Consider the following 22,818-nt stretch of genomic DNA (forward strand, 5'->3'; position numbering starts at 1 on the left):
ACTTCCCTCTTCGCATAACATCTCCCGATACGCTCATCTTCTTTTGATCTAAACCAGGAAGTGTTCCTTTACCTTGACGTCGGACCACGTTGCAAGGTCCTTTCCTTTGTCCTGCCTAAAGAATCCTGCAGTGCCAACATGACGGTGAATCGCCGAACACTCCAACTCAGTGTTCCATTGGATCGCCGACTCCCCAGTCCACTTGCCTGACGTCACCAGTCCAACCAAGACATCGGAGAGAGCAGATCTCCGCTTCCCCAACCGTCGTCGCTCCGAACATTGTGGCATCCCCCGCCATTCCGCCTACAACACTGCTACTTTTACCAGCTACCTCCCTATTGGCTGCCTTACTTCGGGCCGCAGAGCCTCTCCATGCCCCATTAATAGCTGCAGCCTCCAATACTATACTGACAGGCGCAGCGCACACCTTGGAGCTGTCGCCAACACAGGTCTCAATAGGACCACCGAGCCTTGTCTCCGGTCCTCTGCATGCCTCTCGCTTCCACCAGCGTTACTCAGCTCCACACGGGCTCCGGACCACGTACTCCAGTCCCGGGTTAAAACATCCACCTCCTGCTGAGCTCCAAGTTTCCCACAGGTAAGACAATGCTGCTGATCTGCTAAAATCACTCTAGCCACCTGCTACAGTGCATCTCTGTTTAGCACCCCAGCCAAATTTTGCAAATCCTTATGTCCATCACAATACATCTTGGGGATCAAACTATTCCCAATTGCAGTTATTGGGTGCCAAACCCCTCCAACAGGGCCATGGGCTCTAAGCCCCCAAAGTGCAGTCACGGACTCCAAGCCCCTCCAAGCACTACACATGTTGTCTTGGCATATTCCTTCATCTCTGCACATGGGCTCTAAGCCCCTAAGGTGCAGCCACTGCTACAAGTCTCTTAGGTGCAGGTATGGGCTCCAAGCCCCCTCAAACGCTGGAATGGCACCCCAGGACCCTCCTCTGCTCTAGGCGCTTTTCACATTCGCCACCAATCTTCTATTTAACATATAGGCGCAGCTTAGGTTCCCAACCTCTTCTATTGCTGCTGCCCCAACTCCAGGCCTCAAGCTGTACAACATCACTCCTCCTTGTTTCTTTTCCAGGCGCAGCTTAGGCTCCAAGCCTCTCCTGTTGCTACTGCCTTGGGCTTATAGTTCTCAGTTGCACAGCATGCCTCCTCATTGCTTAATTTCCAGGCGCAGCTTAGGCTCCAAGCCTCTCCTGATGCTACTGCCTCGGCTATAACCCTCAGCTGCCCAGCATGGCTTCCTCATAATTTCCAGGCGTAACTAGACCCCAGGCCTCTTCAAATTGCTACTGCCATGGGCACCAAGCCCTCCATGCTGCAGCCAGTGGTCCCAGACCACTTAAGCCATCAGTCTCTGGGCCCTCAGCCCCTCCTCAGTCTCTTGCTTTCCTCTTTGTCTGACCTGTCTTGCTAGTGACAGGCCAGCTGGCCCCTGGCTCTGGCGCAGCCCCTTACTTTCTGCCCCTGAGCTCCATGCGCTGGGCCCTTCTGCGCCTACAGTTTTAAGCGCTCGCCCTACCTGGGAGGTCTTCTTCTTGGGTTGGGGGGAGGTGTATGTGCCATCTTCAATGCTGTCCCCCCAGCACAGCCAGCTTCCTCGTCGCCAATGTAGAACTCCTTGTTCCCCACAGATGACCATGACTTCAGGTGAAGTTCCAGTAACTTCTTTATTTAGTTCCAGTACATTATGATGGTCATATAATGTCAGGTACATCTGGGTTCAGGGCAACATACACCTGCATCCTCCCAGGTAGGCTTACATCTCCCAACTGACTCACATAGAACCCCAGTCACACATAAACATTCTAACCCTTAACATTCCATTGTCAATCAAGACACTGACCAAAGGTTCCATTAGGATGCAGGATAATACCAAATCCCTACACAACACTAGTCTGTGTCACATACTATGAGACGACCTTCAGATATGGGTCATGGCATGAGCATTTATTAAAATTTAAGCCGCAAGAGTCACTTATACAAGGCTCAATGCAAGCTCCTTCCTAGTGACTGTACAGAGCCCCACACTAAAGATGTGGTGCCATCGCCAATGGGGAGCTGGGAAAACAGCATTGCGGCATGGAGGGATGGCAACCATGTGCATCCTTCTGATCTTGGTCAAGCACTTTGCATCCAGAGCTCATGTGTTCTAAATTAATGCATCACTTGATGTATTACAATCAAGTCATTATTTGGTCATATAGCACAGGGCATTCCAGCTTGATGGTAAGTGATAAAGTTAGCAGTAACTCTGGTACCGCCAACTTTACCACTACACCGAAGTACGCGTTTAGGCATGGAGTGGAGGATTTGCCTCCAGGAAAATCCTGGAGGTAAATTCTCCAACTCACTGCCGAAAAATGACTGCCGGTAATTCTGCTGTGGTAATTCCACCAAAAAAGCCCCATTGAGTCCAATGGACTCAAATTAAATGGGGAATTACACCGCCTCTGCCACTTGTAATTCTGCAGAAATTCCGCCGGACCAAGTGGCTGTAACAGTAATTCATTTTGGCGGTATTCTGGCAGATTTAACACCGGGATACTGCCCAACTCGTAATGAGTTCATCTCGGAAAGAAAATCCAGAGGGTACAATTTTGGAAGTACCTTATCAAGGGTTTTATTGTACCTGATACATTTGTCATTATGTGAGTTCAATCACGATTTAATCTGCACTCAGGCAATCATTTTACATAGCAGGAAAAGGTTAAAAATCACATAAGTTCCATAAAATTCATACTATTCCATCATACAAGCATTCATCTGCATTCATTCAACATACATCAATCCACTCATACCAAACCTCAATAGGTACAAGATAAAAACCTATAACAAATATATATCATAATAGCAATCAATTCATCAACAATTCAATTTCTCGAGAAATTTGGAATGAGGCCGCTTGTGAAGACCTTTTGGGCCCATCCCAACTGTTGACCACCTACAAGTTTCCTTGTGGTCATGCACTTTGTTTTGCACATAAATCCTTTTGTATAATAATTAAATTGTTGATGAATTGATTGCTATTATGATATATATTTGTTATAGGTTTTTACCTTGTACCTAATGAGGTTTGGTATGAGTGGATTGATGTATGTTGAACGAATGCGGATGAATGCTTGTATGATTGAATAGTATGAATTTTATGGAACTAATGTGATTTTTAACCTTTTCCTGCTATGTAAAATGATTGCCTGAGTGCAGATTAAATCGTGATTGAACTCGCATAATGACAAATGTATCAGGTACAATAAAACCCTTGATACTGTAATTCCAAAATTGTACCCTCTGGATTTTCTTTCCAAGATGAATTGTTATGTTAATACCCTAATCTAGAGTGTGGGTCCCCTGTGCCTTTCAGATACACAACTCGTAATGAGACCTTTTTGACTTAAAATTGGCAAGCTTCAAGCAGTTGTCTGATCTTCCCTGTTGAATCCTGCATCTCCATTTAAGAATTCTTATCTTCAAAACGGGTCATTTATGAGGCCCCCACTTTGTGAAGCTGCCTCCCCTGGTTCTTGGAGCTCTCGAGGTGCCGTAGATCATATATGATTAGTTAATTGATTCATGGATTCAATCTTTGCCTTTTCTCTTCCATAACTGCAGGACTGCACATGCCAGGCTGCAAAAGTTAAAACCAGCACCCAGAACTCCTCGAGCGTGACATGGAACAACTTCAGAGCTGTGGGTTCGGAGAGTGGGTCCTTGGAACCAGGAACTCAGCTCCATAGAGAGCATGCACGGCAGCTCGCTGTCCGGGTAGCATGCAGTAAGGAGAAAGGTTCCTCCGACACGGCTCTTTCTGGTACTTGGGATTAGTGCCATGGGCAGGACAGCCCATTCTCAGGGCACCCACTTCAAAACGTCTGGCACTGTCAGAAACAACTGCTTCCAGGGTGGCAAAGCGGGTAGCCAAGCTGATCACTTGCATAGGTTTACATCCTTTTATTAGCAGACAAATGATTGACTTTAATAAACATCTCCTCTGACGTACCCCATGGTCTTCCTGCGAGCGTAATACACTAATGATGAGCAGAGCGTGTCCTCAGCTTTGTGAGGCCATGTACAGCAAAGGACAACTCTGCTCCCTAATTTGCACACTTGGATGTTTGAACGCTGCCTCTACCTCAACCCAGGAAAGATGGAGATCCTACTCTGCAGCTCCACCCAAGTGATTGACATGCCCATGATATGGCCATCCACCTTTGGCCCAGCCTCACCCCCAGTCCACAAAGCTAGAAACCTAGGTTGTCATCTTTGACCAACACCTGTCCCCCTATCATCAAATAACATCCATATTGAGCCATTGTGGTTCCCTGTTCAATCTCTTGTGCAGGATCTTCCCCGCTTTTCCATAATCAATGAGACTGAAATGGCCCACACTTTGGTTATTTCAAGGTTGGACTTCAGTGGCTGCGTACTACGGGGCCTCCAAGAAAATGTAATCGCCAGACTTCAGCTCGCCCAAAACAGAGCAGTCTGCTCCATCTTCCGCCTCCGGAAGCACCACAACACCCTATCTCCAAAGCTCTCCTTTGCCTGCCCTGGCTGCCAGTCAAATTGCAGAATAGAATCAAGGTCTTGTGCAACGCCAGGAAATTCAAGCCTCCTGGAAAATCGGGTCACGCCACTCGTCCCGGGGCCCATACCTATGAGACAGAATCACTGCTTCGTACTGCCAAGACTGGATCTCCTACTATTTGGAACCACGATATGGGCCATTATAAAATCATGATGAAGACTGGTTTGATGCTGTTGAGATACTACAAAAGACTAAGGTAGAGTTGTGAACAAAGCAGAAGCCCCTAAAAAGGCCTTTCTACCTTGTGCTCAAGAGATAGCTAGGGCACCATTCCATACCTCAAAAGACATTTTCAAATAACCATTTTTTGCATTTCTGCATTTCTGCTCGTTTTATTTTGCCTCCTATCATTTTGACCCAGCGTAGCCAACACAAATATAAATCTGCCTTAATCTGTGTATTTGCTTCCAGGGGGGGATTGTTTCGTGTTTTTGACCACATATTTGTATTTGAGTACTGTATCTACATTTTAAAAGAGTCCTATGTGGACACTCATCATACCACCGTGCCACTATGGTTTGGATGCTTCTACACTGGTTAGAACATCCCCAGAGAGTACAGCCTGCCCTCTGCCATGCCGTCATAAGACGTGAAGGTAGTATACAATTCGTTTGAGTGCCATTTTCACCTTCATAGCTGGATCACTCCTGCAATGTTGGTAGTGTGTGACTCAGCAAAATGTTTAGAAACCACGGCTCCTTAGTTTGCTATTGCTGGAGATTTCGGTAACAATGTGTGACATAAAGGCACGAGATGTTCTAAGGGGATAAACCTTATCAGTGGCTTCTCCACAGGCATTTTGCAGGCTGCCGAAGAACACAGAGCAGTCTGTCGAGCAATCATTAGGCAAAATTACCCGAGCAGGGGGCCATTACCGGGCCAGGTAGTGTGCTAGGACAGTTAATGATAGCCCAGGGCATTACCTGCCCTGCAAATGCCCTCCCCCCCTGCAAGGGTAATCTTGGTATTAGGACCCCTGCACGTTGTACCTGAGTACTAAGTGTTTTTTTTAAGTTGAAAAACAACGTGTACGTCGTTTCTCAATAAAAAAAAAATACAAAAAAGATGGCCACTGTGGATCGGAGAGAAGGGAACTACACATAGTGCCTTCTCGCATTGCATGGCTGCCACTGCAAGGTCAGTGACGTGCCAGGAACACTAGTGACCCTGCCGAGGGACCAAGTAGTGCCAGGTAAGTAGGGTGGGAGTTGATCGGGAAACTAGATGTAGAAAAGGCAGGTGGGAGGAGGAATTGGGAACACAGAGGAGCGCTCACTGGGATCGTTGCAGGGGCTTTACCATGTGCTAAAGTCCCTGTTCTGACCCTCCTCATTGGCTGGGAGGTCAAAGACATGCCCCTGCCAGGTACTAAAGCATTGAGTAAAGCAGAGAGGAACATCATTTTTTTGAACTCTCACAGTTTTCTTCTGCCTCTTTTTTTATGGGAGATACCAAGATTGATTGATTTATTTATTTATTTATTAAGCGCTTTACACCAAGGCGCTGATTGTGTTAATGGGAATGCCAAACAAATGTAAGCATGGTCAGCCCAAGAGCCGGAAATGCGACTAAGATTCAGCTCCTGAGATAAAACCAAAGAATGGGCCTCATTGAAAGTACAGCAGTGTTGTAAAAACTTGGGTAAAGCAGCAGTAATTCCAGTAGCGGGCATTATGCACTGCTGCACTACAGGCTTAGAGGTAATGTGGAGGAAGTACCTCAAGGGTATTTCTGATGGTACATCCTCTACTTTACGCCAAAACGCATCAGATGTACTGTGTGGTATTACCGCTGGTAAATCCATAGAAAATCACCATTGTGCCTTATGGACTCCAAAAATGGGTATTTACACTGCCATGCTAACACTCGTAATCCTGCGGTAATGCCAAAGGATTGAGAGGTGGTAACAGTAACTGAGTTTTGGTAGTAATTCCACAGATTTAATGCTAGATTACCATCAAACTCAGCGGGTTTGTGAATTACTTTGCTAGCTCAGGCTTTTCAAATGGCATCTGCCCGATTATTCTTTTGAAACTCTATAACAATGTAAATAAATACAGTTACGTGGCACCATCTAGTGGCAGAGATGTATATTGGCGATATATAAACTTACTTCAGATTTTGAACCGTTGAAGGTATTTTAATAATACATATGGCAATAACAACACCATTTTACATGTGTTCTTCACAATGTCATGGTTAAAGAAACGTAATACACTCTTGTGCCTTAGATTGGGTATGCAGATGATACTATACTACTAGATAGCACGTCGAATTGTCTCCAACATTCCTTGGATACTCTCATCACTTACGCAGAAAAACATTCTCTAAAAGTGAATTCATCAAAGTAAATTTCATGATTATAGGCCAGGACCTTAAAAATAGAGTTTCAGCTGGTATTACAAGGGGACCCCAATTGAAGTTATAGATAAATATATCTATCTAGGTACTCCCTTTTCTCCCAAACCATCCCAGCACTTTTAAGGTGACCATGTTATAACAAAAATGCAAATATATTGGTGTGGAGTTGGTTGAGTTGGACATTGCAGTCGGTGCAGTCTGTGCTGGCGGGTCACCGTCTGTGGTCCTCTCATGCTGTAGCTTCAGGATAACACTATGGGCCTGATTCATGGAACATTTTCCTATGGGATTGCACTATTCTAAAACACTTCCATGAATCAGTGTCTATATATCCTGTCCTTCGGATGAAATATGAACATTGAGTATGTTCCATCGGACACCTCGTTGCTTGTTTGTGGCGAACTACGGGAGTGTAGTTACAGCGTTGGAAGGTGTCTGCTGATCCATAGCCTGCCTTAGCCCAATTTGAAAGCTCATCTCCAGGGGTGAAAGACACTCTCTTAGGTTAATACTCGCACTTATCTTGAATGCAGTTCAGGAGTGCCCTAACACGGTGACAATACCGTCCTCATTGGAAACAAACACTGTGAATATTACCGATCAAGAAATGTTGGCAGCAACAATGCCCCCCTTGCCACCATCCTCAGTGGCCTTGTTTAAAAACAATATCGGTATGGCACCTTCTATTAATTTAACAGAGCACCAACTGTATCACCTGTGCAATCACCTACGTTGAGAAGCGGGGAGACGTACTCTGGAGCAATATGACCCATTAAGAACATGGGCAAAATAACGGACTTTTACACAGTGACCAGTAAGACGTACCTGCAACCAACCCAGTCTGTGACTCTCTCACCCAGTATTGACATTTCCACAAGTTCAAAAAAGAAGCGACGTTGTTGGAGGACTCCTCTAACATGCTGAACACCCCACCGTCACGGTCACCCAGAGTTAGGCGAAACTCTGACAATTCTGTCTCTAGTTTTAACTCTACCCCACCTTTTAAACCTCCCTGAAGGTTATCTGCAGCATTTCAAAACTTAAAAGACAACACGGACTCCTCTATATGTGATGCTTTACTGGAGATTAACCAAGCTCTATGTGTATTAGTATCCTTATATGAAGGAGTGAATACATAGTCGAAATCTCACTCTGTGTTACTTGAATCTCTGTTATCTAAGTTTGTAAATATAAAAATACATAATGTTGCTGATTCATTTTTAACTATGTATGGTCAGAAAAAGGGTACTCAGAGGGATCTATCAAAGAGTGAATGTGGAAATGGGGGTCGTCCATCTTGGACCCTTTGGCAGGCTCATTTAGAGGGACTGTGCCATCAGCCTCGTCTTCATTAAGGGAATTACCTGTGTTGTCTGTTGGGAACGGGGGTTCATTCGCCAAATTTCCTGCAGGGTCAGACTACTTGTCATTTGGAATCTGACACTGATCAGGGTTCGGTCGAATGGATTGGACTGACAAATCACCCTAAGTCCCCTGTACAAGCAATAGGGCTGTTAAATGCAGCAAGTCATTTGAATGGGTCCATTGATTTAACATTGAACATTACTTATGAGGCTCTTTCAAAGTCCTCATCGTCTAGTGAAATCATGGACAAACAAAAGGGTTAGTGTCTGCTGCCAACACAATAGATCTCACCCGCTCTTCAGCCAAGCAGGTGGCTGATCTTTCTGCTGATAACGGTGTCATTGTGGCAGTGGGTGAGGTTAACAATACCACCCAAACGTTAAATGATTCGCTGTTGATTGTGCAAAATCATGTTGGGCCTAAGTCCTTCCCACCCTTAAGACACATACAATATCCTCAGAAACGTCAATGGGTTGGAAGGAATAAAAAAGTTGCACCGGCCAAAAAGAATAGGATTTGTAAACAAAAGGAAGGACGATGGGCAACCTCCAAGCTCCAGACTCCCCAAAACAGGTTGTGCCTAAAGCAAAGCCTGGTTCTCCCTGATTAGAGGAGGTCTCTTGAGTATTTCACCAGATAACCCTAATTTAAAGAGTTCTTCCCCTCAAATCATGGTAACTATGACTGTCCCTTAGTCGCAGGGATGGGACTCCCAATACAGGATGTAATATCCGGGAGCTGTTTGGAAACTTTAAGGGGGAGGGATGCTACCAATATGTGCACCCGATTACCCTGGGTGGGAAGTCTTGCTGTCTTGATATCAAACCATGTGCAACCAATTACAACACAGAGCCTAACGAAAAGGGCAGAAATGGGACTGTTTGGGACTGGTGATAATCATGGTTCCGTAGCTGTAACACAGTCCCAGAAACAGGTACTTGAGAAATTGAGTGTGAATAGATGTGAGGGAGGTAAGTCCCTGTGTGGGCTTCTAATGTCATCCTCCAGAATAAGTCAACTACTTTCAGTAATTCTCATGTTCCTTTATCAGCGTGGCTCCTACATCAAAGCCCTCCTGACACACCTTCCAATAATATATACGTTTTGGTGCGATCAGGATTGCATTGAGGCATCACAGGACCCGTCCGTGGCGAGTTTAGCACCAAGACCCCTCCCGCTGACTAGATTGGGGGACTCTCTGTTTAATGGGCAACAACCTCGTGACAATGACATGTATGGTCTGCAGCAGAAAGTGGTGAGTACTCCATTTGGTAATGATGTATTTCCAGGACCTGCAAACGTTAATATCAGGTCGCTTGTGACAACACATAACCTGGGGCGTGCTATAGCCCCTAAAGGTTTGGCACCTATTGCACTTAGGGGTTCACAAGGGAGTGCTCAAGTTTGGGTACAAGACCTGGAACAAGGAAGGTGTGGAAACCTAGTGGAAATTAGTGCTGATAGGACCTTTCAGAAACCAGTTAAAAAAAACTCGGCTACAAAGGTTTTTCAGTTGCTAATAAATAGAGTGCTACCTGAAAATCGTAACATTTATCTTAGTCGTACAAATATACTGAAACTCTTTCGTTCGAATCCAGCATTGACTGCAATAATGAGCAGTGATAACGAGCATGAACTGTATTCACCACTACAGAACTGACTGAGCTGTTTTGTACGTAAGATCTAGGATATTGTTGGGGCTATTAATGAGTGAATTACAAGTGATCCAATCGCTAAGATTTGATCTTTCCCACTATAATATATATAGACCAACCAATGGAGGCTACTCCAATGATATGATATGATGGTTTATTTATATAGCGCCTATTCACAATGGGCCTCATTACAAGTTTGCCAGTCTGGTAACAATGGTACCGGTAAGCTTGCCGGTACCGTTGTTACCGGACCAGCAAACTACGAGTTCTGCTCGCGGGTGCCTTCCCGCCCGCCAGGTCTGGCCTGGCGGGCATACCGGCAAACGCGAGCAGAGCATGTCAGATGCACCGGCACCATTCACGAATGGTGCCGGTGCATCCGACCTCCCCATTCAAATTGAGCCCTATGGGGTTCAATGAGAATGGGGAGAATTTTTTCCGGCGCCTTGAATGGCCAATTACCGGGTCCGCCGGGGTTGTAATACTCTGGTAATTTCCCATTCCCGGGCACCGGAAACATTTGCAAGTTCGGCAGCAGACTGCCAATTTTACCGGCATGGCTACCGCCAAACTTGTAATGTGGACCAATGTGTTTCAAAGCGCTGAAATGGATAGCAGCAATCACCAAGGAAGAATATAGTATCACTCCGTAGAGACACTAAATATCCACATCAAGCCTTTTCAGGACTGTGCGTTTCCAGACCATTCAATTAAAATCAGGACTGGTCTAGGCTGACTGAGTTGTCATCTACTGAAAGGTTGCAGACTCGCCCTCAGTATTCCCAACTATTCATCGTGGTTCTTTGCTTTGACTGTGATATCATGGAACACTAGGGGGACACCAGACACTAGAGTCTAATCCTACTGTGAGCAAACTGTTGAAGAACTATTGGATAATAGTACTGCAAGAAAAAATGGCTGACGGGGTGTGTGGCGTTTGATGGCTATGCAGTGTCCTTTGAACCAGCTAAAAGGGGTACAATAAGACGACATTTCGGTAGGTTATTGACGTTGGTAACATCCTCTGTTACCTCAGGAATTATTACATCTATGATATATAACATTTGGCCTGTTGGGTACGCACATGAACATTGTCTCAGACTTTTATATGGGCCTCCTAATTTTGAACATTTATCGGCACCTTGGTATTGGTCCATTAGATACATTTCTTGACATTATGTCGAATACTATCAATGATTGGAACTCGAAATTTCCTGGTGGGGAAATAACCATTTTGGGGGACCGCAATTCATACTGTTTATCCGCACACTCTGAGACCCTCTTGCTGTCTATCATTTCTGTGAAGGCTCAGCAAGACCAGGAATGGTTGAGGGCTTTGAAAAGTCTTGGTTTATCCATGCTGAATGGTTCGACTGGCGGAGATGTGCCAGCTAAACATACATGGTCAAATGATCATTTCGAATCTATTATAGATTACATATTTGTTAGTAGTGGGCTGTATGACAGATGTATGCATTTATATATTGTTCCAAATGACCTGAGGGACCATAGCTACCTATCAACTGCCTTTGAAATGCCATATTCCTTACAGTTAAGTCCATTTACAACCAGTACTAAGCTGAGAGTTAACCCTTCAGGGACACAAGTGACTTGGAATGTAACTGCTATCGGTAGAGTCAATGAAGACGCTGAAACTTGTTTGTTAACTACATCATTAGAGTGGCAATATGATACCTTTATTGGGGATGTTTTGGATCAATTGCTATCTGCTAGCCTCCCTAAGTGTCTTCGGAGAGGAGGCCCGGCTAGGAAACACCCTCATGCTTTTGCCCCAAATGTGCCTTTGCATACAAAGGCATTACGCCATGACATTAGAAATATTGTCAAGGATGTTGTCCTTTCTCAAACCACTAAAGCTCAAAATATCAAAAAGGTAAAACAAGCATACAAGAATTGGGTGAAGAGTAATCACATCCTGACATATCAGAGAGATGCAGATTTTTTTAAAATCAGTGTTGAGGAACAAAGACACATGGTAATTTTGGAGCCTTATGAATGATCTTTCCTGCATACAATCTGAACACAACATTTCCTCTGTCCCCGAGGAGCAATCAGTGTCCCATTTTGGAAGGGTTTTTGGCAGTTCCTCAGAAATAGAGGCGGTGGACTTAAGGTCTAATGATTACTGCATTGACTCTTGGGAAATCAATATAACAAAGGTACAAATAGTTGAGGCCATACATAAAATAAGCCCCTCAAGAGTTGGTGGACTGCACAACTTGTCCATTATATTGTTTAAGTGGAATCCACAAACTTGGGCTTCGATAATGTGGATTTTGTTTAAATATTGTTTTAACAAATTAAGTTCCCAAATCATGGCCATGTGCTTATATTCTTCCAATCTACAAAAAGGGATTGCGTACTGACCCCTTACATTTCCACCCGATAGCAATTGTCGATGCTGACAGCAAGCTATTTGGAACATTAATATTGCAGCATCTAGGATCATGACAGAAGTCGATTAATAGAGTTGCATTATGGCAAACAGCCTCTCGCAAACCTCACACAACTTCCTTAAATGGGTTTCTTCTGAACTCATTGACCAAGCAAGTTGAGAATAACAAATATGGGTCATATGTGGCTACTACAGACCTCTCTGCTGCTTTTGACACTGTAGTCCGCACTATCTTGTGGAAGAAGCTTTTGAAATTGAGTATTCCACAGGCTTGCTTCATCTTATCATTGGACTGTACTCAGACTCTAATAAACAATTTGTGTTAGATCTCGAAGGCAACTTGTCAAAGAGTATACCAACTTATAGACGGGTATGACAGGGCTGTGTCCTGGCCCCAATTTTGTTCAATTTATATCTGAGGGACGTTGGGGACTCTCTTGAACCTGCTGGTCTTGCAAACTGCAAGATCGATTATTGGAAACTATTATGGTTGCATACGCTGACGATTTTCTGATATTCGATCAGACCCCTGTAGGTCTACAGCATCATTTGTCGGCTTTCTCTAACTATGCGAAAATACACAAATTGAAAATGAATCCTTAAAAATTGAAAGCATTGCATTTTACTAATAAACGGAGGGTTCAACCTTTATGCAGCAAATTGAACACGTGAGGGTGGAAAAAGTGAAGGGCCTGGTGTATTTGGGCTTCCCAATATCAACTGAACCAAATATACCCTCCATAAAAGATTGGTTGTCATCACTGGGAACAGCTTTAGGTAATCAACTAGTAGATATGACAATAAATATGGGAGGTATTCAGGTCTTCCAGCATTGAAGATCTATGAAGAAAACATTGTTCCCAAGGTACTCTATGTATTTGAAACTCTTCCATTCTGGGCATTAAATGTACTCTCTGGCCTAGAAGGAAGAATGTGGAGAAGAGTACTTCAGTTGTCTCAGTGTACTCCACTAGCTGCTATGCAATATGAACTTGGCTTTGTATCACTTACAGGTCGTGCCCAGTGGAAGTACCTTGCACTTTATTTAAATTTCTTAGTCCACCCTGCACTCCCTCCTGATAGGAAGAAATTAACAAGGTGATGTTGAGCGGAAGGAAACTATGCATGCATGCAGGAATTTTCAGAATCATGTGACAAATTGCTTGTTGACTTGGGTCTTACAGTAGAAGACCTCAAAGTGAACCCAGTAAGAGTAAATAATCTCCTCTATGAAGAAGACTGGGCGAACACAATGGATTATTTTTCATGCACACGAGTCACTTGCTCATTTGCGGTCTGATTTTAAAATCATTGGAACAGTCGCCCCCTATCTAGTACTATATCCAAAAAGTGCAATTAGGCGACTATTTTTCAGGTTCTGGATTAATCAAATTTTGACTAAAGAGATTTTGATACACTACAACATGATAATGACTGATCGATGCACGTGTCTGTTTTGTGGACTATCGAATACTGTTGAAACGCTCAACCACCTGGTAACGTCATGCCCATCTCTACAGGGTTTTAGAGAACAGCACTTTAGACGGTTTTTACCTATTTTATCGAATATGACATGTGGCTCTTTTATGCAACTTTGTTTGGCAGGTAGAACCACTTCTGTATCATGGGCCGTTACAGGATTTTTAAGATCTTTACAATTGGAATCATTTAGTTTTAGTGTACTAGTTTTAAGTATGTGTTTCGCATTTTGAAAACTATTGTGAACTGCAATTTTAGGAATGCTGTGTGTTTTAGTTCGTAATTATTGTGACTTGTGATTTGTTAAAAAAAGAGAGGGTACAATATTCAAGACTTAGTATTCTTCAGGGGATACTATATGGCCTTGCAGTATTGCCCGAGAATATGATGAAGTGGGTGGATAAGTTTGAAGGAAAGCTTTTGCGCTCAATTTTGGGTGCTTTCAAGTACAGTCCCCATTGAGGCACTTCGATGTGAGCTGGGAATGCCTTCGGTTCATGCTTTCTGGCTAACTTACCGATGTAACCTCTACATTACCATCTTGACATCTTCTCACTGGGCCAACACTTTATTTGGCTTTTTGGGCCATCAATACTCAAAGGAATGTAAGAATACGTCTGTAATACAACTACGCAATGCTGCCATTGAACACTTTTCTTAATGTAACCTGGCTCCGAAAGATTTCATCCAACATACTTTCTTAAAGGCATGGTCTAGTAAAATGTTTTATTGTCCCTACGGGTCGGCCATGTTTTTTTAAGCCTAAGTGGCTCGATTCTAGAAAACTTTCATATGGACTTTACCCGAGTTTTCGTCCATTAAACGCACGCGAAAACAAGCACCAGGGAGCCGCCATTTTCTGATAATCCTATCTTTTCACCGATCGCCCTGGCTGACCTGCTTTTGTGGCACTAAATCAATTCCCCCGCCCCTGAGCCTGTCATCGGCAGACTCGTACCGCCCACTTCCCAACCCCAAAGCACGTCTCATGTCAACATTCGCTGCGCTTCAGCTAATGACGTGTCACCATGGAAATGGCAGGACGCCTCTTTCCTCAATAAGTATAAACAGACCGTTTCCCAACACACAGCAGCAGATTTTCGATTCCATTCCTCTCTCTGTGTTACTTTGAGTATTCTGTGACTCGTTTCAGTGCTCTGGTCAGCTACCTTCGCCGCTTGTAGCCCGTGTTAACAGATACCAGTACAACCGCTATAAATTATTTTAGTTTGTTTAACACACAATGGCTACAATAATGCCCTACATGTACGAGCCCGAGTATACCGAGGAGGAACTACTGGAAAGGGAAGCACGCGAAAACGATGGGGATTCGGACGGCAGTTGGCAGGACGAATCAACAGATGAAGAGCCTGGGCCTAGTCGAATGGACGGCGTCTCCACCTGGTGCACATGCAATCGGTGCGAGCTAATGCCAACTCAGGACGAGAACTGCTGCTGCCGAGAAAACTCGGGATGCCTGGCCTACATTTCGTAAGGCGAGCCACGACCGCAATGCATCACCGAGCTGCCAGACTTCAGGGCAGCCTGCCTCACACGGGCCGCGCAACTGTTCGTCCTCGTAATCCGAGTAACGAGTAAGTATACTCTGCTTGTCATGCCACTCCTATTTCATGTTCTTCTACTATATCCAAAATTACATCTACATATCATTGTAACACATGTAAGTCGTTCAATAGTGTACATTGTCTAGATAGCATTTGTCCGTGCAGAATGCCATTAGTTACAAGAATTGTCATTGACAAAAAACGTTTATTAAACTTATCTTGGTCATTTAAAAACAGTTTGTTTCATTCCTTTTCACAGGTGGTACAGGCTGGTGGCCTATCGTTCCTTTACATGGTGGCTCCACGGGAGGCTTGGACACCGCGTTCGAAGAGTGATACCCGCCTGTGCCGTTCGTGCCATTAGAGAAACGTTCCCGAGTGACAGCGGTCAGTACAGGGGATTTTCTAGCGCTGTGCTGCAACCTGACCTCTATAATCTTTAAAGTCGTGTATTTTTGTGTCATGAAAATAAGATACAAAATAAAACACCACATATATTTTAACAACGTTTGTTTTGATTTTTTTAAATGAATCAAGTGTGTCTCTTTTCAAGGATGGACGTCAGACATCTGTGCTCGGAATGGGTGAAGGTCTGGTCGCTGTGAAGCAGGGTGGTCACTATCTATCTAAGCTAACATAACATATTCTCGATAATGCATGCACTGAATAACGCTTGTTCAAAGTCTTTCAGTAGGTTATGTCTCTATAAAAGTTACACATATATTTAAACTAACAATTACCATTGGATTATACAGGACTTAGGGTCTTGACCACTATAATACACTGGTTGAAGTGTGGGTCTGTGCTCACAAGAATCTCCGGTATGTGGCATTTTTTATTGATAAGCAACGATATACTATCATTGATATAAAGGCGATATACTATATATTGATATAAAGGCGGTTCGCGCCGGTGGATGCGCGCTGGCATGGGGGGCTGTCAGGGGCGCGAAAGGCCAAGGTGCCAAACTACATGTACACTTCAAAAGGTGTCCCACGCCAAGGGGTCATCGGTCACATGGCCTCCTCAGACCCCGTGTCTCCAGCCAGGCCTCCCCTTGAAGCAGGCCGCCCCCCTGCAATCCACATAAGTGTGTCTCCATTCAGCAGTCTTCCTGTGCCTTATCTGCATGCCCCAGGCCCATCCATCCCACCCACCTGTATCAAAGGTGGTTCGCGCCGGTGGATGCGCGCTGGCATGGGGGCTGTCAGGGGCGCAAAAGGCCAAGGTGCCAAACTACATGTACACTTCAAAAGGTGTCCCACACCAAGGGGCCATTGGTCACATGGCCTCCTCAGACCCCGTGTCTCCAGCCAGGCCTCCCCTTGAAGCAGGCCGCCCCCCTGCAATCCACATAAGTGTGTCTCCATTCAGCAGTCTTCCTGTGCCTTATCTGCACGCCCCAGGCCCATCCATCCCACCCCCCTGTATCAAAGGCGGTTCGCGCCGGTGGATGCGCGCTGGCATGGGGGGCTGTCAGGGGCGCGAAAGGCCAAGGTGCCAAACTACATGTACACTTCAAAAGGTATCCCACGCCAAGGGGCCATCGGTCACATGGCCTCCTCAGACCCTGTGTCTCTAGCCAAGCCTCCCCTTGAAGCAGGCCGCCCCCCTAAGACCACGACATACATACGTCATTCATTCACAAACACACCCCTGTTTCTAATACTTTATAAACCACTTGATATGTCTCATGAGAACATCTTTGTGCTTTGCAAGTCAACTCCTGAACGTGTTACCTGGCAACCACTGAGATCTACGCTAATCTGCTCGTCGTCGTGCTATCCGTGAACTTCTGTGACCGCTTAGAGCAAACCCATCAGTGTGCTACCTGTGGCCACCCACCTATTCTCCTGCAACATACTGCTCTGCTTGCTGAATCCAACTGTTTGTTGGTCAAGGTAAGGCCATGTATCCTAGTTATATTTCGCAGATTTTTAAATTTCTATCTATTTGCGAGTTGAGTACACAATAGTGCTAGGTTCATTGGTCTCATTGCTATTGACTTGAGTTTCCATTGCTATGCTATCAATAGATCTATTTATTTTCATCTGTGTCTATTGTCATCGAATTGCACTCTTCGGGGGTCCAGTCTATAATGTAAGCATGTTTCCTTCTCATGCAATACAGAACATCCAAGGGATGAGTCACATGTTCAGTTTTTAGTCACATAATTTATACATTTCTGCAATTTATGCAAATACTAAGCCGCACATAATGAACTGGTATAGTTCCTGCGACCAAAACAAACCTTGCATTGATCATTGTATGATTCATTTACTTTTGTATCAAATCTTTATCCTTGAAGATTGTATAATAATGTCGATATTTACTTTTCAGATTTATCAACAATGCCTGCCTGTTCGATTAGCGGTTGCCCTTCGAAGACCCATGCTAAATCTGAAGGCACTACAATGCATGTATTCCCGAAAACTGTTGATTGAATAAGAGAATGGGTCAGACATTGCGGATATCCACTGGATGAGCTGGAAAGTAGAGTCCAACAAGTCTTACAGGACAAGAGGAGTGATCGATACCGCATCTGCAGCCGGCACTTTTCCTTAGACATGTACACAACATCTTGGGTAAAAAAGAAGAATAAACGGCGAACGACACGGAAATTGCTCGAAAACGCTATTCCCACTCTATTCGTCCACATTCCGCCACCGGTGAGTCAAGTGTCTGGATTTAGCTTTAGGCCTTGCGGTAGTGTGTAGGCATCCGAACGGATTAATTGATATTGTAGGTGTTCTATCCCTTGTAATAATTTCGATATTGATATAAGTGCATAGTTTTTTGAATAATGACATTTACCAATATATTCTTTTTCGATTTCATAAACCACAAACGCAATGTATATATATGGGAACAGGGAACTGTGCTGTATTGAGCATTTTACAAGTATTCTGTTGCCTTACATGGCTATTTTTAATATCGGCATTTCATTATCAATCATTAATTTACCTTTGCAACTTCTTGACTATCCCTTGAATCTGAAGCAACATTCTACATCCTTGACGTGGTCGCAGTTATCAACCATTTCTAGCGCGTATCAGGTAATCTTACTAGGCTAATCCGCTACAGACTTGTTTTATGCATGTCAAGTAATATTTTTATTTTATCGTGTAATCATTTTACCGAATGTTTGGTTAGTGCTTTCCAATTGATATACACCTTAGTTATCGTCCACTGGTCTTTGTTTTCAGTTATAATTAGTGTTATCCATACTAATGCAAGTACTGTCTTTCAGGGAGATGCTGAAGCGTCCGCCACATCTACAACATTTCTAGATGTTCTTCAACAGCAGGAGGTATGGATACTGACAGCTCCATCGAGCGTCATCATCAGAGCTGGAATTCTTGTCATTTGATTGTTCTACACAATGTTTCATTCGTGGTTAGCCGTTGATATGTACCTGTGCTGTCGACCCCAGGTGTGTGTTATGTTTTCACTATTGTAATCCTCACTAATGCAAGTACTATGTTTCAGGCAGTTGATGGAGCGTTAACCCCTGCACTTGATGCAGAGCCTGACATTCAAGTAAATCCAGGGGAGGTGGAAGCTGGACCATGCGTATACGAATTGGCGCAACAGCTTTCGGAAGTGCGCACTACATTTGCAACATCCATAGATATTCTTCAGCAGCACGAGGTATGGATGATGACAGCTCCATCATGCGTGATCATATAACGTGATTCCATTTGCTATACTTTCTTCCCTATTAACGCAAGTGCTGTGTTTCAGGGAGACGACGAAGCTTCCACTACAATCACAACATCCAATTTTGATGATGCAGATGTAAATAAATCGGAGAAATAAGTAGATGAAATGTGATCATATTTAGATTTTCCTTGATTCTTTTGGACAATGCATCATTTGCGGTTATCTCTTTATATGTACCTGTCATGATGCCTACCCCCGGAGCACCAGAACAGGCCCAGCACCCCCAGGAGCAGGCATCATGCCCTCAGGTAAAAGCCCAGCGGCCCCTAATAGGGGCTCTTTGGCCTTTGTCCTGGCACCTTTGGCGCCAGGCTCATGTTGGACATCAGTCCTGGCGCCAAAGGTGCCAGGCTCATAAAAGAGGGTGTTTGGTGCACTTACCTGACGCAGACCATGCTGCATGAAGCCTCAAGCCAAATGAGGCTTAGGAGGAACTATTTTATCAAAGGAACTATTTTACTTGGGTGGGGACCGTGGAAGAATACTTACCTGGAACTTCTTCCAAGGCTATTTAAACCACGCCCGGACTGCCACACGTGCTTCGCGTTGCTCTGCATCTAGCAGCTGAACGCTCACCGTGCCTGCTCCTGCATCTTGCCTCCAGCCACGCCCGCCTCGATCTTGGGATACTTGAAAGGAAGGAAGGGAAGAGAAAAGGTGAAAACCAAGAACTTAATCTAACTTCCTACCTGTGTCCGGAACCATCATGCCAGCGATCCTGAAGATAGACATTCTTTAAAAGCATCGCGCTACTTGTTGCAGCGCCGCGCATCACTCACCTGCCTCGTGGGCTCTTCACTATCCACCGCGACCTTCTGGGCATTCCACCACATCTCTGCACCTGCAGGGGAGAAGAAGAGACAAAAGGTGAGCAGGAGGAACAAATGAGGAAAGCCTGATTTTCCGTCACAAGACTTACCTGGCCATATTTGACGGAACCACTCCTCATTTCGGGTCGGCGCCACTTCTTGGCCTGGTACCGCACCCCGGCCCCTAAGGGGAAAAAAGAAAGACATTACTAGAGGGATTCAAAGACATTTAAAGGGATCATTTTATCACAAACTCACCTGAGTTTATCTCCGGCAATATCCCTCGAAGCATCACTTCCACTCTGCACCTGAAAATAAGGACAGATCGCAGGTTAAGAAAAGCAAACAAAGAGAAGACTCTACTCTGGAACTTCTTAAACTGCATACTTACGGCATTTCGCCTTCCGAAACCAGTGAAGTAACTGGTCAAATACGCGCCCCTGCACCAGAAGCAGGATGGAGAGCTCATCCATTCAAACATTAAGGTGAGCCTTGATTGGGGATTTCGGAGGTGGTCAGAGAAGAGCAAAGGGGAGGTGGGAAGCAATCACAATACTCTGCAGTCAGTTAATCCCCTTTCTCCACCTACAGAAAGATTTTTCTACGGGCCAGACAAGCCAGATTTGGGGGTCCAGTTCAGTCGGTGTTTCGAATCCTGCGCATCACGCTTGAAGAGGTCACAGCAATCCAGACCAGGTCAGCGCCTCCGTGGAAGCCAGATGAGCGTTACAGAACGCGAAGACTTCCTACAAATTCCCACCCAGGCGCTATGGAAACTTCTGAGACTGATATGTTGGCCCAATTACTGGGGGAATTATGGGCCGAAGTACATGCCGCTCGTCAAGAGACTAATGCCCTCAGGAGAGAACTAATCGTATCTAAGGAACAAACTGATGACCTGGCTAGGCATGTATTGCAAGGTCAAGCTGGGCAAACCCCTCTACCTGGTTCCGGGGGGAAATCTGTTCCTGTGGCTTCAAGTAACCCTGTGCAAATCAATCTACCTGGAAATATGCCGCTGGCCCCACCTGAACGCTTTGCTGGGGACCCCAAACGGTTCGCCGTATTCATGAATCAATGTCGTTTGCACTTCCTATGCAGACCTGGGGCCTTCCCTAATGACCAGACCAAGGTAGCTTTTGTGTTGTCATACTTTAGCGGCTGTGCTGCCGATTGGTCAGTACCACTGGTTACTCAAGATGACCCAATCCTCCGGGATTTCCAAGGATTTCAAGCAAGCATGGAGAGATTATTTGCTCGACATTCTCAGGGACAAGCTCTGACTGATGAACTTCTATCCCTGCGACAGGGCAACCAAGACCTCCTCTCCTACATAGCAACCTTTAACAGACTAATTGTGGAAACTGGGTGGCCAGAGGATAAAAGAATCACATTATTCTATCGGGGTCTACGCGGAGAACTTAAAGATGTCTTGGCCCAAGTTGTAAATCCGCCCCAAGAATGAACAGAATATATAGACTTAGTGGTCCAATTGGATCACAGGCTCCAAAACCGAAAAGCGGATCGGTCCAAGTTTGAAACACGGGTGTTGGTCAAATCCCACGTCACTCCCAAGGGTGCCAATGTCTCCGAGCCTATGCAAATTGGAGGGGTTAGAGGACCGTTAACCCAAAAGGAACGTGAAAGGAGGCGGCAGTTAAAATTATGTCTTTATTGTGGGAACTCTGGACACTTTCTACGCGATTGCCCGGCAAAACTGCCCATTAAGGTGGTAGGAGCCGCTGATAAAAACCATGAAGACTCTGTTTCGGGAAACGACTCCGCCCGACAAGCGTAGGGGTCCGCTTGCCGAGCTTGAAAACTAACTCTCAGACCTCGCATTTCATTGTGCCAATGGTTTACGTAGATCCGGAACAGCCTAAGCGGTTGCATGCAATAAAGGCATACATCGATAGTGGGGCTATAGGAAACTATGTGGATCGTGAGTTGGTCTCTAGGATTAACCTCCCTCTGCGTCCAAAAACCAGCAAAGATGTCATCACCACAGTCGATGGAACTGAAATTGCCTCAGGACCGCTAACACATTCCACTACTGAGGTGACTCTTATTGGTCCGGACGGCCATCGGGAGGCAGTTGTGTTTGACGTAATCAAGGCCCCACAGTTTCAGGTTATTCTTGGAATTCCTTGGTTAGAGACACATAATCCTCGAATTGATTGGCGAGCAAAGAGAATAACCTTCCCGGATTGTGCACAAACCTGCTACCCAGAAAATCTGAAGATTAGTCTAGCATCTGTAACCTCTGTCTCCATGCAACTACCTCCGGAATACCAAGACTTTCAGGACGTCTTCCAAAAGGAACAGGCCAACACTTTACCCCCCCACAGATCGTACGATTGCCAAATCTATCTGGTGCCTGGTGCACAACCCCCTTGTAGCAGGATTTATGCCCTTTCTGAACCTGAGAACCGGCATTTGAGACAATATTTAGATCAATACCTAGCCAATGGTTTAATTCGCCTGTCAAAGTCCCCGGCATCCTCGGCTTTGTTCTTCATGCCCAAAAAAGAAGGCGACCTTAGAACTTGTATCGACTACCGCGCATTGAACCAGATAACGGTTAAAAACCGTTACCCTCTACCTTTGATCCCTGAACTCCTTGACCAGGTGAAGGACGCTTGTGTATACACCAAGTTAGATCTCCGGGGGGCTTATCATCTGGTGCGAGTAAAAGAAGGCGACAAATGGAAAACGGCCTTCCGTACAAAATATGGTTTATTCGAATACCAGGTGATGCCTTTTGGGTTGTGCAACACGCCTGCTGCCTTCCAATTTTTCATGAACGATGTCCTTCGGGAACTTATCGA

This window comes from Ambystoma mexicanum, chromosome 5p (genome assembly GCF_040938575.1).
Source record: "Ambystoma mexicanum isolate Mex_15411 chromosome 5p, UKY_AmexF1_1, whole genome shotgun sequence".
In the NCBI taxonomy this organism is placed as follows: domain Eukaryota; kingdom Metazoa; phylum Chordata; class Amphibia; order Caudata; family Ambystomatidae; genus Ambystoma; species Ambystoma mexicanum.